The 18,354-nt window shown below is 36.9% G+C and overlaps 1 pseudogene; it reads left to right on the forward strand.

Moving 5' to 3' along the window:
* The first annotated feature begins 2,295 nt into the window (after positions 1-2,295).
* The window catches only part of LOC146929457 (uncharacterized), a 31,856-nt pseudogene continuing 15,797 nt past the window's right edge, over positions 2,296-18,354 (forward strand).

Genomic DNA, 18,354 nt, shown 5'->3' on the forward strand with positions numbered 1-18,354 from the left:
AACGAGTTAAATTAATATGACCTTCTTCTCATCTCTTAGTCTATTGATGTGAGATTATTCTGAGTGAATTACGTTTTTAATGATGAATTTAATTAACATGGATAAAACTCAGGGGGAGCTTACAAACCTCACCTTAAAGTACTATTAGACTCAGGGGGAGCTTACAAATCTCATACCCTAAAAGTCAACTTGTTAATTAGATTAACAAAAATTGAACATTTTTAAATACTAGTGTTTGTCATCAAAAAGGGCGAGATTATTGGAACAAAATTTGTTTGACATTACCCTTTGAGTTTTGATGATAACAAGGTATTAAAAATTATCAATTGGATATGCTAATATTTGTTCAAGTGTGCAGGACCATAGACAAAAATTTTAGTGTCTTTTTTAAAGCATAAGTTCTGAAAGAACGAATGAGACCAATGGAATCAACAAGAAGGAAGCTTGAAGCGTCTGAAGAAAAGAGGTTCTTAAGAAGCTGACGTCATCAGAAACACTCTCCTCAGAAGCTGGTCACCAGAAGCTGACGTCATCATAGGCTTTGAAGATCATCAGGAGCTGAAGATCATCAGAAGCTGAGAGACTTGAATCTTCAAAGGTTGTTCAAATGTTTTAATCACGCCTATCATTGCAGAAGTCTAGAAGCATGAAACAACGACTAATTCAAATGGATTTGAAGTCATTGGATGCTTATTCGTTGGAGAGATTTGAAAAAGGAGAATTGTACGAAGTGTACAACCACTACCTCCACTACTCTGTTTTGTGTCTACAATAGGACAAGAACAACAGCTATGCCTGCACCAGTGTTCCTCTAGACTTGGAATGGATTTGAAATTGATCCTTCAGAGGACAATAACCAAACCAGGCAAAAGATCATTGGTGATTTGATCAAGCTTCAAACGACTCGTTTTGATGTGCTGGCAATCAACAATGTCTCTCTCACACCTCTATATAAAGGAGTGAAGACTTGAAGAATTGTAAGACTCACACAACAATTTACTAGTGCCAAAACTCTGCTGAAATTATTCCACATCAAAGTTCACTTAAAATTTCTTAACAACTTTCATATCTTAGAAATTCTAGAGTTTTAAGAGTCTATATTTGATTTGTATTGTGAACACCACTGATTGTATATCAAGTGTTCAACCTCAAATAAATTTCTTTGTATTTTTGTTTGAATAGAAGTCTCTTGCTTATGTGCTTAAGCATAAGAAGTCTCTTGATTTAGTTCTTGAGCATAGGAAATCGCTTGCAGTTGTGCTTGAGTAGTTTGAAGTCTCTTGCTAGTTTTAGCAGTGAGCAGTTGTAATCAGATATTACATTTTAGTGAACTCTCCTTGGAAGTGCAAGGAGGACAGGACTACTTCCGGTTTGTGGAAGGAACCTGTATAATTGTTTTGTGTCTTTCTTCTTTCTCTCTCTCTCTCTCTCTCTCTCTCTCTCTCTCTCTCTCCGTTTTATCCGCTTCAACTAGATTTTGAACATCACTTAAGAAGCTGAACTCTATTTGCTTCTGAACAGTGATTTCAGCTTAGGAGAAAACGAAGAAAAAGCTAACACAATTCAACCCCCCATTCTTGTGTTTTTCTCACCTTCAATTTATGTTTATTCGTATTTTGATGTTATAAAACATATTCTATCGAAGCCAATTTTACATAGTAGAGTTGGAAAATGGCCATTAGCTTTATCTGAATATTCACTAACTTATCAGCCTTTGAAATCTACCAAGGGTCAAATTGTTTCTGACTTCATAGTTGATCATTCTTTGATCATTCTTTGTACTTTGATGGCTCTAGCCATAAAAATGGTACTAGAGTTGGTATTTTCATAATATCTCCATTGAACATACCAACGAAATTCAAGTATAAAATTAATGGCACTTGCTCCAATAATGAGTCTGAATATGAAGCCTTGATAGTGGGATTAGAGATACTGCTTGGACCGGGGGCAAAGAATGTTGTGATAAAGGGAGATTCAGAATTGGTGGTGAAGCAACTAACAAAGGAGTACAAATGCATAAGTTAGAATTTGTTTTCTTATTTTGTTTCTGCTAATTCTTTGTTAAATAATTTTGAATCTGTCAATATTCAACATGTGCCAAGAATTGAGAATCAAGTGGCAAATGATTTAGATCAAGTTGCTTTAGAATATAAGTTTTCTAAACATAGATTACAGGAATTGACTGAAATCAAGGCTAAATTGGTTCCTACTGATTGCCCTTCGACATAATTGTCAATGCCAAAACTTCTGGGGCAGAAGGTGAATCAGACTCTAGTGAGTACCCTATCCTACTAAATGCCCTATCATAATTATTCTTATCCTGAAATTTTTGAAATTTTTGCCATTGACAATTTGTTAAATAACGATTGGAGAAAGCTGATCGTAGAGTACCTTGAGAATCCATCAGGCACAGTTAGTCGAAAGACTAGATATAAAGCCTTAAGCTATGTGATCATTGAAAATGAATTGTTTAAGAAAACTGCTGAAGGAGTTTTACTTAAATGCATCAATGAGAATGAGGCTTACGTAGCCGTTTCTGGGGTACATATTGGGGAATGTGGTTCTCATCAAGCATGTCACAAAATGAAATGGTTAATATTTCAACAAGGTTTGTATTGGCCATCCATGTTGAAAGACTGAATTGAGTTTGCATAAGGATGCCAAGAGTGCCAAAAAACATGAAGGAATTCAACATGTACCTGCAAATGAATTACATTCCATCGTAAAACCTTGGCCATTTAGAGGTTGCGCTTTAGATATAATTTGTGAAATTCATCCTGCTTTGTCGGGAGGTCATCATTTTATTTTAGTTGGATTAGATTATTTCACTAAATGGATTGAAGTCATTCCTTTGTCTAAGATCAACCAGGAGAATCTAATTAGTTTTATTCAGAATCATATTCTTTATAGATTTTGAATTCCTGAAACTATCACTACGGATCAAGGATCAGTCTTTATTGGTCAAAAAATGGTTAATTTTACCAACCAAACAGGTTTTAAGTTGCTTACTTCGACACCATATTATGCTCAAGCAAATGGTCAAGTTGAAGCTGCCAATAAAGTTGTCATTAATTTGATATAGAAACATACACATGCTCAACCAAAAAATTGGCATAAAACTTTAAACCAAATCCTTCAGGCTTGTTGAACTTGCCCAAAAGAGTCAACAAACTCTACACCATTTTGTTTGGCTTTTGGGCATGACCCAGTTTTACCAATAGAAATCTATGTACAATCATCCAGAGTACAAAGACGGATGGAAATTCCAACAGATCAATATTGGAATATTAGGCCTTCTTGATTAAACCTACTTTGTCAAATTAGGGCTAGAAATCAACTCTGTTTACCCCTAATAATATTGTTATTACCACTTAGGCCTAATATTAGAGCTAAATGCTCAACCGACTACACAAATATATCATTTGAGGGGATTAGCCGAAGGTCCAGGAAGAAAACTCAAACAATGGCACACCTACTTTGTCAATGGACATGATAGATATTTGGCAAGTGTACCAAAAACTATCGAAGTAGTAATAAATATCGTTCAACAAGGACTGTGTTAATTTCAAGTCTAGCAAGTGCATTATTCGTTAGGATGTGTAAAGATTATAATGGTTGCCCTAGGCAGTTGATTTCAGGTTCAATACTTAGTAAATAAAGTGCGAGCGAAAATTACTTTGAGATGAATGATCAAGCCTGTGAATCCGCTATTGTTTTATATGACTAGTTTGCCTCTCTTTACTCTCAAATACTATTCAATCTTTACGACAAATTAACTAAGTGGTTTTTGTAACACCCCGTTTTCACAACATATAAATAGTATAAAATAAATCAGAGTTCAACTTAAAAAGGATGTCACACTTCCTTAAAAGATAAATAGAGTAAAATTACTATTTATTTAAACAACTTTTATCAATAATTCAAATTACATCGCAGCGGAAAAACATTTCATTATTCAACAAAATGACACTACGGCACATCATAAACAACTTCCTAAAAATTCCATTTCAAATGGTTCATCAACATAATTCATAATAATACGTAACAAATGGAAAACAATGCAAAGATCCCCATCCCGTTACGTATCAGAGCAACCCTAAGACGACGCGTGAGGGAGTCAACTCACATCAACAACTAATCCTGGTTATCTGTACATTACCCACGTAGAGGCAACATTCAAATAGTAGGGGTGAGATTCACATTCAATAATAATAAGCATATAATTCATCAACAGAATTTAACAACATAAATAACAACAATTTTAACAATGTTAAACAACAATTATACAACATTAATGCTTCACATAATTACTTATTATCATCTCATTAATTATAATGACAACTTGACAACACGACAACAACATCGACAACTCAACATCAACGACAACTTAACATCAACGACAACTTACCTTCAACGACAAATGCAACGACAACTTCATCAACTTGACAACTTAATTATGCATGTGGTACCAATCAAGGCATCAAGCCCTCAACTTATAGAGCATAGGCTCTCAACGTGGTGAATGACTAAGCATTCCAGGGCATAAGCCCTCAACTTTAAATGTGAATGACTAAGCATTCTAGGGCATGAGCCCTCAACTTCAAATGTGAATGGCTAAGCATTCCAGGGCATAAGCCCTCAACTTTAATGATGATGCATGGACTCAACGACAATGCAACGACGACCAACAACTTCAACGACATCGACAACAACTTACAACTTTAATGACAATGACGACAACAGAGGCAACAACAACGAATTCGCATCATAATCTCATAATTCATCAATCACAAACAACATCATATAACATCGTATTTAAACATCAACAATTCATCATGCATCTTTGTAAAAATATAATAAATTATCCACAACATATTTTCATGTCAAACCAAGACTACTGGAAAGATATCACAATTATCAACAACTTTCATATTTATACCAAAGACCAATTCAAAACAAAAACGTGTGAAACAGACGCAAAAACATGAAACAGAGAATGTAGTCACTGTGCAATTTCGCTAAGACCTCCTTGGAGTATTTTCATCATAAATCAAAAACCAAAAATTATTTTCACGTCAAACTAAAGCCACTGGAAAGCTAACAAAATTATCTAAAACTTTTATGTTTACACCAAAGGCCAATTCAAAACATAAACATGTGAAAAAAACGCAAAAACATGGAACGGAGAATGCTGTCACTGTGCAATTTTGTTGTGACCTACGTGCAGTAATTTGACCATAACTCAAGTTCTATAAATCATTTTGGAGTCAAACCAACGGCATTAGAAAGGTAACATCTATAGCTACAACTTTCGTGTTTACACCTAAGAACAATTCCGCACATTTCAAAATTCGGGGCAGAGATAAAAAAATCAGAAAAAGCAACTTACATTATTCAAACTTCACATTCATTCAAAATCATCACAATCAACAACAAACTCAACATAATTCATACCCAATTCATAATATGACATTAACAACAACAATCATCAACAACCATAACTCATAATCATGAATCCAACCACAAATCAACAACAACATAACATAAATCATCAATTGAGCATAATTCATCAAGTATCCAAATACATATACCAAGAGCATGCAATTTCATCATCAACAATTCATTTATCAAAAAATTAACATACCCAAACATATCACTACAACTAGAGCACGAATTTCATCAATTAAATTTGCAATTCAAAACCCTAACTTCTTTTCAAACCCTAACTTCTCTAATCATCAAAATAAAACAACAACAAACATGTTAAACCCTATTTCAGAACCATATTCTTATGATTAAAGAAGGCTAGTCCCACCCTTACCTTAGATTGATTGATTGCAAGGATTCTACAGACTTCTCTTCTCTGACTCTTCTCTTCTCTAGGTTTCTCCTCTTTCTCTAGGTTTCTCCTCTTTCTCCAAAACAGTTTTACACGTAATATAATTTTCTAACTCTAGCTCTCCTTTTAATATAAACCTTAACCTATTTATTTTCTCTTAATTTCAATTCTGCCCCAAAGCCTCATTATTCTAAATAATTATATTTCTCCACTAAATATATTTCTCCAGTAAATATATTCTTCCACTAAATATAATTCTCCACTAAATATATTCTTCCACTAAATATATAAAATAGGGGCTACTAATAAATATCAACACATAATAATAAAATATCACTTATCAAATATATTAATTAAATTATAAAAAAACTCTAAACTCAATCAAATAAATAAATAATAAAATAGGGCGTTACAGTTTTGATCAATTTCTTGACTCAAAAACCCTTTCCTAAGTTATAACCCTATTAATCTCTTAAACAGATTGAATAACCGTGGAAGCGATGTCGGAACGTTAATTTGTATGTCATAACCATCAATTTCCTATCTCTAGGTTCCTAGTTTTGAGTTAAACAGAATTACTAGTTCAGGATTAAAAGCTAGGGCTAGTAGTCATTCAATTCCTAAGATCAATTTATGTGATTACAAGAAGCTAGGGTTAATAGTCATACAAATAATCATATGAAAAGCTATGAACACAAATAATTCTGAATAAAGACTGAATAACATTGATAATAAAGAAAGTTCAACTACTGATTCATATATTACAATAGGTTCATCATGGCTCAATCAAACTAAGAGTTTAGCTACTCATAACTAAAAAATCATAAACATAAACAAGAGAAAACATACATAAATCCGACCAACGGAGAGTTGGTATGAGATTCAGGGCTTGTTCTTCGGTCTCCTAATGTCTTCTATGCTCAAAAATCACAACAATAATCGGTACCCTAATCCTTGCCTGCAGCTGGCTTTATATAGAAAGAATTTTAGGGTTTCAGAAACGCCCACCATCGTGCCACGTTACGAGACAATCGTGGCACGATCACTTCATTAATCCTACATGGCAGCAGACAAAACCTAGAAACGTGGCACGTTACACCAACCTTCGTGCCACAAAATTTCCAGTAATAATCACTTTGTCCCACGTTCATCAATCGTGCCATGAAATGTCCTCAACGTGGCACGATGTTTCATACTTGGGCAATTTTCCTATCTTTTCACTAGTTTCTTCTCTTGAGCTCCTGTTCCTGTTTTGGTCTGATTTCACTATGAAATTATAAGCAGTTGACTCTCTAAAATGCCATAATAAAGACATAAATAAGACTAAAAACTAGTGTTGATGCACAGTCATCACAACCCCAAACTTAAACCATTCCTTGTCCTCAAGGAATCAAATTTGCAAATGGAAAAATCGTCGTAAGATAACAAATTACCAACCAATGATATGTTCAAAAAGTTCACGCCTTTCCGTTGTAATGATGTACCGGATGCCTAGCTCTTACCTCCAAACCCACAACTCCATTCATATGTTTGAATAGGATCACTCAATCATCATGCAGGTCCGCTGTATTACCATAAGCTTGAAAAATTTCTAAGCTGTCAATCAAAGTCAGAGTCAAGTACACACTTTTAAGGTCTTTCAAGGTTATAACGGGGCTTAGGTGAAAGGTGGATATATTTTGGGAAGTAGTGTTATAGAACAATGAAGTTAAGATCATTCTACTTGGATATCTTTGATAACATCACAGTAAACCAAATTCCTTCCTTCCAAATTTAAAACAGAAGAGTACTAGAGAACCTATTCTTTTTCTTTCGAGACATATAAGCATTGTTGGTCTCGTACACAAAGTTCTTTTCTTTTCATTTTTTTTTTTGCACATTTTCAAGTGCTTTTTGCTTTGCTTTCCAAGAGATAAAATGTAAAATTTAACGTTTTCTCTTCTCTTAGTTCTCTAGTACCCCCACCCCAAACTTAGTAAGTTTCTAATTCCAGAAGCAACCCCAAACTTAAACATTTCACACAACCTATATAGCTTAACTTCAAACAATTAATTGGGACATTCACTCATAAGGCTGTCTAGGTTTGTAATATGGCTCGTCACCGAACAAGGGTGTTTTATCTTGGTTTTCGGGTGTCAAACATTGATTATGTTTGAACCTTTTAAACCGGTGATATCTTATTTTTTCTTGGAAAGGGAAAAAGTAAGCAAAACCCTTGAGAATCGAGGTCCGGGAGTTGTTTTCGCTACGGGAAGGTGTTAGGCACCCATAACGACTATAGTATCCTATAGGAACCGTCTTTAATTTCTACGCGCGCGCTTTATTCTTAAATGCTATTTTGAAAGTGTTATTAAGCCTAAAGGTATTCTAAGTGAAGAATTGGAGGGAGAAGAATGTGTTTGAATTTTTATTTTATTTGAATTGAAGGAATTTTGTTCCTTGCCTACGTACCCGTTTAAGGGATCAAATCCACCGTAGTTCTCTTCCAAAAATGTTTTTGTTTTTGTTGGTTGATTTTAAGTTTGAAAAAAATGGAATTTTGGAGAATGAGAGAGAGAGGCCTCAAGGGCATGAGATTATGAAAAAAGTGAGGTGGAATTAGTCAATTGCAAAATGTGGCCTAAGTATGATTAAAATTCTTTAAGGTTTTTATTTAAGAAAAGAAAAAGGAAAATTCAATGGGATTTTGATCCCAAGGTTTATTAAGAAAAACATTTGAGTGATGTTATTCATATTTTTTGGAAAAAAGAGATTTTTCCTAAGCGTAAATCCTAAGCATTCATCTAAACATACAATCCTAAACATACATCTAAACATGCATATTCTAGCTATGTACCTAAAGTGATGTGTGTGCATGTGTCGGTGCTTGTGTCGGTGTACATCATTAGAGTCCATTGTCCTTTACATCATTGGCCTAGATACATTCTATGGTCTTGCAAGAAATTAAAAGACATAAGGGAAAAAAATATTACAAAATTCCTAAGTGTTACATTCTAATATTTGGTGAAACTTAAAGTATGGAAAAATAAAAGGATGAAGATGTGAGATGGGAGATGAAATGCTTATGATGTATGAAATACAATAGAGGAAATTGTTAGTGATATAAGGCATAGAGAGATAGAGATATAGGTAAGTAAAATGGCACTAACAAAGTAGCAAAACTTAGCACAAAAAGTAGTAAAATATGCCTAAAAATTCACCAAAATAGCAAGGCAAACATATGACCCATAATCCTCATATCATGACCACTTTACTAAGTTTTTTAGTTCAGTTTTCAACACAAGAATTGTGAGGAAATATCAAGCCAAGCCTTATAGCACATTTTAGGCATATTTTGCACTTTATCTTCACAAAAATACTATCATTACTTGCAAAACAAGGAATTGACAAGCCCCATTCACAAACAGTAACACAAAGATGCAAATTAGTGACAAGCACATCACAAGGTTACACAACAAGCACATGCATCAATTGGACACAAAATCATGCCAAAACGTAGCAAAAACTTGCAAGAATTTAACAAGGAAGACATCCAAAACACAAGTTACATCACACATATATCTTTTATCAATTTTAACATGTAAAATACTCAAAAATATCAAGAAACACACTAAAGATACTCAAGAAATTTTTAGATGTTTATACAAAAGGTTTTGGAGTCGAAAGAGGTGTAGAGAGCAAAAACAACGCACGACATAGCAAGAAAACAAGACAGGGCAGTGATCTGCGCAAAAGTCCAAGCCCAGGCCCTAGAGAATATGGAGTCCAGCGAAACCCTAGATCTAACAGTCCCAAAGCAGGAGAACAAGCAGCTATGGTGTACGTGTGCACATGAGAACATAGGGAGATATATAAGCAAAACGTGTGAAGAAGACACCACAATCCTCACTCGTTTCTCTCTCTAAACATTCTAGAGGGAGAGAGTCTGCAAATGACTCTCCTCTCCGACCTAATTCTGATCGTCTTCAACCTTTCTCCGACGCGGTGGCCGGCGGCGGCGCCGCCGCGTCGGAGCTTCAAACCACTCTGAATTAAAACCTAATTACATGTTCTTGGAGCTCTTCCTCTCCTCTTTTTGGTTCCAACATTAGTTTTCCAAAAGGATCCTTGAATCAACGTAGATCGGAAGAAATTTTTACGGTTTTCAAAGATTTTTTTAGATCTTAAACTTTTTCAAAACAAACTTCCTTAAGATTCACCGATCTACATTGTTTCGTCGGTTAGAGGTACTCACGCGCCTTCGTTGATGCTTTTTGAAAGAAATATGAGAAGGTTTGTGACGTTACCTGAGTTTTATCGGAGATTCGTACAAAGATTTTCTCTGGAAAACCTCGTGACTGCTTCTAACTCTTCTGGAATTCGATTTGTTGTTCCTGGAAACTGAAAATGATTCGGTGAGTTCCTTCTTCTTCTTCGATCCAGTTCTGGCTTCGATTCCTCTTCTTCTCCGTCTTTCCCAAATCCTTCGTGATCGCGTTGGATTTGTCACAATTTGTGATGAATCTACGCTAGAATTGTGAGGGTGATGATTCGGTGATGATGATTCTCTATGGAATCTCTGAGAATCTTTGAAATTTGAAACGATCTTGTGAATTTGTTGTTGGATTCAATCTGTTTGTGGTGAAACTGACACGGATTTGTGAAGAATTGAGCTTGATTTGAGTTCAAGAAATTCGGTTAGGGTTTGAAAGGGGATGAACATTCATAGTGTTCATGTGGTTTCTGGAATTTTCTGGTGTTTGATGTGTTTTTGTGAAGTGAGAGAAACTGAAGTGTGTTTCTGGTGATTTTTTGATGAGTTGGCGTGAAGTAAATGGATCTCTGACACATGGGATGAGTTGGCTGGTATTTATAGGCCAGCTTGTGGCTTGTGATCCAATAAGCTTTTGACACCTGTGCTGGACTGATGACTTGGACATGGACCTTTCTGCAATTTTAAAAACTAAAGGACCAATCTGTAAATTTAAAAAAGACTAATCTGCAATTAAAAAAAATAAAAAAAAAATTCGAAATACTAAAAAGAGGACTTAAAAATAAAATTTGAATCAAAAAAGGACTTGGACACAATTTTGGGAGTTTTGAGGACTTAAAAGACAAATAAAAATAAAATTGGACTAAAAATGGTAATTTGACTAAACGTAAAGTGAAACGATTAAAAATGACAAAACGGACTAAAACGAACCAATGGCTTAAATGAGGTACTTTAAAGTAACCTCTCTCTGCCGAAATTTCGTGTGAAATGACCAAAATGCCCCTGGGGCTAAAACGACTAAAAATGACTCAGATGAAAAAAAAAATTTAAAATGGATTTTTTAACAAGGGATTAAAGCAAGAGTTTACAAACAAAATTAAAAGACTCAGAGACAATTTTAAGAGTTTAAACAGAGTTTTGACACATGAAAAGACTAAAATGCCCCTAGGGGCAAAACTGACTCAAAATGACCTCAAATGCAATTTTTGAAATGGATTTTGACATAGAATTGAAATGAAGACTTATTCAAACTATTTGAAAGGACTCAAGCAAAATTTTTAAAGACTGAAGGAAATTTTAACATAGGAAATGACTAAAATACCCTTTTTCATGAATTTTGCAAGTAATATTGAAATAAAAATGCAGAGAAAGAAGTAATTGATCAGAGACAGTTCAAATGACTTAAAATGCAAGAAAAGAAGAATTGAGTTAGTATTTTTAGGTCCAAAATTAGGGTATAACAGCTGCCCCTATTTAAGTTTCTTTGTCCGGAGAGTCAAGAGACGAAGTCTTAGAGTTGACGGGACGAAGATACTTAAATATTAACATTTGCACTGTTTTTGGACATAAAAATACGTCTTCAGATTTTCAAAAATATGAATGCCATGCAGCATTTTGATTATGAATGCAAGACAAACGACTGGAGTCTATGGAACATGTCATGTCACTGGGGATTCAGGTGGACATTGACAGGGTAGACAAACCAGGGAATAGAAAATAAGGTACAAGTTGTTCTTTGGATCGAACTAGTCACTTGACCAAGGAATACAAAACAAGAGATAGGTGCAAGCTGTTCTTGGGATCGAACTTGGCACTTGACCAGAAACATAGACATATAGGCAGATACAAGCTGTTCTTTGGATCGAACTTGACACTTGATTGAAGATACAAACAGATAGACAGGTACAAACTGTTCTTTGGATCAAACTGGCTGTTTGGCTGGAGATATAGACAGAAGGGTAGATACAAACTGTTCTTTGGATCGAACTTGCCGTTGGATCATCACCACATCATGTGGGCAGGTGCAAACTGTTCTTTGGATCGAACTTGTCGTTTTACTGATAACAAAGCATAAGCTGGGTACAAACTGTTCTTCAGATCGAACTTGTCGTTTGTCCGGAACTATAGGTATATAAGTGGGTACAAGTTGTTCTTTGGATCGAACTAGTCACTTGACCGATAACAAGAAATGTTGGGAGTCTGATTTGACAAGATACCTATTGAGGGTAAATTGTCATTGACTTGATTTGAAGATAGACATGACCATTTTTGTTGGCCCAAGAGCAAATTGAGAGTGAATTGACATTGATTTGAATTGAATTGAAAGTTTAAGATTGAAAGAGAGATTGAGAATTGAGATTGAGCAGAGACATAGACATAGACAATGGATTGGAGAGTTGAAATTGGCATTGAGATTGGATTGGAATTGAATTGAAAATTGAAATTGTCATTGACATTGAGATTGGATTGAAATTGGAGATCAAGTTGAAATTGAAATTGAGATTGCTTCGAATTGAGATTGAATTGAATTGAAATTGGAATTTGAGAGTTGAGATTGCATCGAATTTGACAGTTGAAATGAATTTGATAGTTGGAATTGAAATTGAAATTGAAATTGAGTTTGACAGTTGCAATTTGGATTGAGTTGAAATTGGGAGCTGAGTTGGATTGAAAGTTGAAATTGGAAATGCAGCATGTGTGTATGGTATAGCAAGATTATTAAATGTATGAGCACATAAAATGCATGATTATGCATGTATGAATGCTTGAAATGCATGATTGGTTTGTAATTTGACAGAGAAGTTTCACAGAAATAGACAAAACACTGGAAGATTGGGCACGTAGTGGCTCGTGCTGCAACATATTCACATAGAAATCCTCTTTGGAGAGATCGTCGTTGAGAGACGTATCAAAACCATGGCTGAGGGCAATATAAACTTGTAGAGGAGGGATCCTTGGAAGATTCTTGGATACAGGTCGCCGTTGCTAGGCGTTTCAATGCTGGGTAAACTTTGGATGTTCGCATCTGTGGTCAATGCTTTTATATTCTTTTCATTCTTTCATTTTTCAATCCCATTTTTGCCTGAACCGCCCTTTTGGGTTTTCGATTCACCGGGGAATAAATTCTTTTCATTGCCCCATGTTTGCCTGAATTGCCTTCATAGGTTGTCAATCAGCGGGGTGCTCATTTTTGCCTAAGCCGCCCTTTCGGGTTTTCAACTTAGCGAGCTTTTTATTTTTTCAATTTTTTTCATTTTCATTCTATTTTTCATTCTTGCCATTGACCACAGATCATCCTGGGGAGTAACCTGCTTGTAACATGTATTGAAATAGACATTGACATTCATTTATTCATGCATGTTCCATTGAAATGTACCTTATTGCTCAGGTTTACTTTCAAAATAGACAGAAAAAGACTTTTAACTTTCAAAAATGTTTGTTTCAGACATTGACATTATCAAGTAGAAAGAAAAATATTTTGTATATAGCATAGAAAATAGAAAGAAAAATAGAGTTTCAAACAATAGCACAGGCTCAAATTGATGTAGAAGAGTGAGAGTCAGCCAAAGGCATGACTTCACGGATTTACAAAGCTTGGAAAATGGTAATTTTATTGGTTGGTGATACATTGAACACGATGACCGCTACATTTCCTAGAAATTTTGAATTCACAAATACAGAGCCTCTGATGAAGACGATCATTGACAGTTGCGGATGCCCCAAGGGGTGATGGTGGTTTTGCCAGATATAGTTACTTGTCTTTTATCAACCTCATTTTTGCATGAACCGCCCTTTCGGGTTTTCGGCTCATCGAGGCGCTCATTCTTGCCTGAGTTGCGTACAATCTCAGCGAGCTTTTTCATATTCATTTTTTTTTGTCCCTAACTTTTGCCTGGATCGCCCTTTCGGGTTTTCGATCCACCGGGAAGCGCATTTTTGCCTAGGCCGCCCTTTCGGGTTTTCGACCTACCACGCTGTTCTTTTCTTTTTAGACAAAGTATTTCTTGACTATATCGGCATTAACAGGATTTGGAAGCTCAACACCATCCATGTGTGTAAGAATCAAAGCACCACCAGAGAAAGCCTTCTTGATAACATAAGGACCTTCATAGTTAGGTGTCCACTTGCCCCTTGGGTCGGGTTGCTGACTTATCCTTCTTTTCAATACAAGTTCGCCTTCCTTGAATTCTCGAGGTCGGACTTTCTTGTCAATAGCATTCTTCATTCGCACTTGATACAACTGTCCATGAGTCATAGCATCCATACGTTTCTCTTCAATCAAATTCAATTGATCATACCGACTTTGACACCATTCAGCCTCAGTTAGTTTTGCTTCCATGATCACTCGAAGAGATGGAATCTCCACTTCCAGAGGGAGAACTGCTTCCATACCAAATACCAGAGAGAAAGGAGTTGCCCCGGTTGAACTGCGTACCGTAGTACGGTAACCATGCAAGGCAAAAGGTAGCATCTCATGCCAGTCTTTGTAAGTAGTGACCATCTTCTGAACAATCTTCTTGATGTTCTTGTTAGCGGCCTCGACTGCACCATTCATCTGAGGTCTATAAGGAGAAGAGTTGTGATGTTCAATTTTGAACTCTTCACATAAAGCTTGCATCATGCTATTGTTCAGATTGGAACCATTGTCAGTGAGGATCTTATTGGGAACACCATATCGACAGATGATGTTATTCTTGATAAACTTGACAACTACTTGCCTGGTCACATTGGTATAAGAAGCAGCTTCAACCCACTTGGTGAAATAGTCGATAGCCACTAGAATGAAACGATGTCCGTTGGAAGCTTTTGGTTCAATTCTTCCGATCATGTCAATGCCCCACATAGAGAAAGGCCATGGGGAAGAGATAACATTGAGAGCGTGTGGAGGCACATGAATCTTGTCAGCATAAATTTGACACTTGTGGCATCTCTTAGCATGTTTGTGGCAGTCACGCTCCATAGTTATCCAGTAATAGCCGGCTCTCAACAGTTTCCTTGACATAGTGTGACCCGAAGCATGGGTCCCAAAAGTACCGTCATGTACATCATGCATCAATTTCTCAGCTTCTTGCTTATCAACACATCTTAACAAAACCATGTGGTGCCCCTGCGGAGTTACAATGATGGCCCCAATTCCTTTACCATAAGCATTGACAGCACCATCAAACACCAACCCCCATTTGCTATTGGGATCCGGCCCTTCGTTGATCAGTGGTTCTTCACAGTCTTTTGCTTTTAGATACATAATCTCTTCGTCAGGGAAATCAAACTTAATCGGCTGGTAATCATCAAGAGGTTGACAAGCAAGATGCTCAGCAAGGACACTTCCTTTGATTGCTTTTTGAGCTTTGTACACAATATCATATTCAGACAACAACGTTTGCCAACGTGCAATCTTTCCAGTAACGGCAGGTTTTTCAAAGATGTATTTGATTGGATCCATTCGGGATATCAACCAAGTTGTGTGATTCACCATATAATGACGCAGGCGTTTGGCAGCCCAAGCTAAAGCACAACAAGTCTTTTCAAGCATTGTATACCGAGTCTCACAGTCGGTGAACTTCTTGCTCAGATAGTAGATAGCATGTTCTTTCTTTCCGGTCTCGTCTTGTTGACCGAGAACACAACCCACTGAATCATCTAACACTGATAGATACATAATCAAAGGCCTTCCTTCCATTGGCGGGACAAGGATAGGTGGCTCTAACAGGTATTCTTTAATGCTATCAAAAGCTTCCTGGCATTCATCATTCCATACAACAGGCTGATTCTTTCTGAGCAATTTGAAAATTGGACCACAGGTAGTAGTCATGTGAGATATGAATCTTGAAATATAATTCAGACGTCCGAGGAAACCTCTGACTTGCTTTTCAGTTTGAGGGGCCGACATCTCTCTGATGGCTCGGACTTTGTCGGGATCAACTTCAATGCCTCTTTGACTGACAATGAAGCCTATCAACTTTCCAGATCTTACACCAAATGTGCACTTGTTAGGATTCAATCGCAGCTTGTACTTTCTCAATCTTTCAAACATCTTTTTCAAATACACCACATGCTGCTCTTTATCACTTGACTTCACAATCATATCATCAACATATACTTCAATCTCTTTGTGAATCATATCATGAAATAGAGTTGTCATACCTCTTTGATAGGTAGCACCGGCATTTATCAAGCCAAACGGCATCACTTTATAACAGAATGTTCCCCACGGAGTGATGAAGGACGTCTTTTCTCTATCTTAAGGAGACATTCGTATCTGGTTATAGCCGGAGAAACCATCCATAAAGGAGAACATTTTGGATTGAGCAGTACTGTCAACAAGCACATCAATATGCGGCAATGGGAAGTTGTCTTTTGGACTGGCTTTATTCAGATCTCTGTAATCAACACACATTCGAACTTTCCCATCTTTCTTCGGTACTGGTACGATATTGGCAATCCACTCAGGGTATTCAGCTGTCATGAGGAAGCCCGCATCAATTTGCTTTTGCACCTCAGCCTTGATCTTAAGAGCCATGTCTGGACTAGACCTTCACAATTTCTGTTTGACAGGAGGACATTCAGGCCTTGTCGGTATCCGATGTTCCACAATCTTGGGATCTAGACCCGGCATATCTTCATAGGACCATGCAAAGACATCTGGATAATCATGGAGAAGCTGAGTGATTTTCTTTTTTACTTCTGGCTCGAGTGCAGCACCAATCTTGATCTCTCGCTTATTCTCTTCAGTACCCAGGTTGATAAGCTCAGTTTCTTCCTGGTGAGGCTGAATGACTCTTCTTTCTTGCTTAAGCAGTCGAGTGATCTCGTACGGTATTTCTTCATCATCCTCATCTTCAGCTTCATATACAGGGAATTCAAAATTCGGAGGAACCGTAGGGTCACTGTGTTCAACGGGTTTATTATGGTTCAATCTGCATAATATGATTGGGATGATTTTAGAAAATGGTTTTCATGCAGATTTTTGAAATTAATAAGAAAATAACAAATGTTTTGGTTTTTTCTGGCATTACCATTATTTCCATGAAAAAGGCACTAAAAGTAAAAAACAAAGAGTCGTGAGAAAGACGACAACTTTTATTGATAACGGCAATGCCGAAACAAACACGCCCTTACAATGATATCACTTTCACCTTGGGCAGAGCGAGAGGATTGTTATTTTGAAAACAAAGAAAACATGAGCAACAAGACACATTACATGGAGGCATGCATGACTAAAGGAACATCAATGGCCTCCCAATTTCTCACAGTGCCTCCTGGTACAACAAATGTAGGCACATAACTACTTTCAGCAGCATCTTCAGCAATAGCATTGATAAACCCAGCACTGTAGAAAGTTCCTGTTGAAACGCCTGAGGTCGGGGAGTATCCAAGGCCCTCTTTACGCTTGTTTTCCAAAATCTGAATCACTTTGCCCCAGCCAGCAGCTTGCCCTTCTTGAACAGCTTTCTGGGCATCCTTCAATGAAGCCATGCTAGCACTGGCCCTCCGGGGCTCTGCACCTTCAACAGTCAAGCCTTGAAATGACGTCCCTTCGGCGGACCCTGCTTCAACACAAGAGAAAGATGACACTTGGCTAACCAGATATGCTTCTTCACCATGTATGGTGACAATCTTACCATTCCTCAAAAATTTGAGCTTTTGGTGCAGAGTAGAAGTAACTGCCCCAGCGTCGTGAATCCACGGTCTTCCGAGGAGACAGCTGTAAGAAGCATTGATGTCCATGACTTGGAAAGTAATCTGAAATGTCTCAGGACCAATGGTGATTGGCAAGTCTACCTCTCCAAGAACATCTTTGCGAGATCCGTCGAAAGCCTTAACCAAATAGCTGCTTCCCCTTAGAGAAATTCCATGATGACTCAACTGTCTTAGTGTAGACTCAGGCATTACATTCAAGGATGATCCAGTGTCCACCAGCACATTGGATATCATGTCAGACTTGCAATGTACCGAGATATGCAGAGCTAAATTGTGGTGTTTCCCTGCTTCGGGGAGTTCATCGTCACCAAACCCCAAGTTATTGCAAGCAGTGATGTTACCCACTATTCCATCGAACTGATCCACAGAGACTTCATGATCAACATAGGCCTGTTCCAGTACTTTCATTAACACTTCCATGTGAGCTTCTGAGCTCATGAGCAGGGACAAGATGGATATCTTTGACGGGGTCTGCAGCAGCTGGTCAACAATTTTATAATCGCTCTTTTTGATAAGCCTCAGAATTTCATCTAGATTAGACTCGTCAATAGATTGGCCTGTT

The sequence above is a fragment of the Medicago sativa genome, chromosome 4 (assembly GCF_051527215.1).
Source record: "Medicago sativa cultivar Bolivia chromosome 4, Bolivia_mono, whole genome shotgun sequence".
Taxonomy (NCBI): domain Eukaryota; kingdom Viridiplantae; phylum Streptophyta; class Magnoliopsida; order Fabales; family Fabaceae; genus Medicago; species Medicago sativa.